The sequence below is a fragment of the Poecilia reticulata genome, linkage group LG13 (assembly GCF_000633615.1).
Source record: "Poecilia reticulata strain Guanapo linkage group LG13, Guppy_female_1.0+MT, whole genome shotgun sequence".
NCBI lineage: Eukaryota > Metazoa > Chordata > Actinopteri > Cyprinodontiformes > Poeciliidae > Poecilia > Poecilia reticulata.
The window spans coordinates 31,567,458-31,568,854 of record NC_024343.1 but is presented as its reverse complement, the minus strand read 5'-3'; the positions used below and the strand labels follow the sequence as shown (position 1 = coordinate 31,568,854).

Genomic DNA, 1,397 nt, shown 5'->3' with positions numbered 1-1,397 from the left:
TATATATACTTTATACCAAAATTACTTTGTTTTTCCTGGCAGCTGTGTTTCAGGTCCGTCTGACTATATTATTAATTTATTGACTGGGTAAATTATTTTAAGAAAATATAAACCGTTGTTGGAGTTTGATTATTGTGGTACATTTTTTATACCTCATTTCTAATCAGTAGCTGATGAATTAACCCCTCCATGTGTTTTTTCTTGGTGGAGAAGTTGGAGGAACTTGCAGCGGGTCGGTGAACACGGTGATCCCAGCGGAGGCGGGGGAACCGCGGGCTGTTAATCTGAACACAGCCGCTGAAACGGAGACATTTAATTGACAAAGCCTGTCAAAAAGCGATAAAAGTGGTTTAAAAACATCAGATTTTTATATTCCAGGTTATTTTTTATTGTGCACTCCATGCAGTTTGTAATGATTTACCTTCATTTCCCTGGAAAAGCCGTCCTGCTTTTGGAAATCTGCCGGTGTTACACCGGCAACGTTTGGAGAGTTTTGCGCACCGAAACGCAGCAGCAGCATCGGTTTTCCGCGACTTTTACTTCATTTTATCGCAGAATCGGAGAAAGCTGGTCCCCGGTGGAGCGGAGCAGTGGTGGTCCCGGGCTGTGCATCGCCATGTCCGCCTCCGTGTCGCTCCTCCTCCGGGTCCGCTGGGGTCAGACGGAGGTTCGGAGGCAGAAACATCCAGAGGGTCTGACCGACCGCAGCAGCTGCACTGGGATCAGCCGCTATTTTAGGGAGTCTGTCCTTCTCTCTCACTTCCCGCTACTTAGCAGTGGGTGTCAGGTTACATTGTGTTGCATTCAATGTTGTCGGAAGAAAGAGTTTTATGCGCTTAATGTCCGATTTGCCGTAACTATTTATTGAATTCATTGTCGCTAGCTGGGGTGGCAACAGGGGTGGAAAGACTCTCGTTTGGGGTGGCAACTTCTCGGACTGCTGATGCCTCGCCTGTCCTGAACGCAGCGTCCATAGCTTTCAGCAGAGCTCTCACCTCAGCATTCAGCCAGGGTTTCTGGTTCGGGTAGCAGGTTTCTGTCTTGGTGGTGATGACATCATCATCAGGACAATTGGAGATGAAGCCAAGAACAGAGGAGGTGTATTCCTCCAGGTCTACCTCTCCCTCATGAGTAGCTGCCTCTCAGAAGATCAGCCAATCTGTGGGMTGAAAACAGTCCTGGAGCACAAAGGCTGCATGTCTGGGCCACACAGTGACCGTCTTCTTCGTTGGTCTAATCCGTCTCATCAGTGGACGATGTGCTGGCACCAGGAGGATGGAGATGTGTTTGGAGAGGCCAAGGTGAGGGTGAGGAAGAGCTCTGTACGCACCGTGAATGTTGGTGTGGACACAGTCCAGAGTGTAAGATGGATGAAAACTGGGCAGAGTGTCCGTCAG

At 48.8% G+C, this 1,397-nt stretch overlaps 1 long non-coding RNA gene across 3 annotated transcripts in view; it reads right to left on the bottom strand.

Annotated features, from left to right (window-relative positions):
• Positions 1-824, bottom strand: part of LOC103475156 (uncharacterized) — a 3,704-nt gene extending 2,880 nt beyond the window's left edge. For 2 of the 3 annotated variants that reach the window (XR_001777199.1, XR_001777200.1), the window contains exons 1-2: positions 422-824; positions 153-326 (exon numbers count right to left, since the gene is read on the bottom strand). This is a non-coding gene — a long non-coding RNA (uncharacterized LOC103475156). The remainder of the gene's footprint in view (positions 1-152; positions 327-421) is intronic. The other variant, XR_535305.2, reaches the window with a different exon arrangement.
• Between the last annotated feature and the right edge of the window lie 573 nt (positions 825-1,397).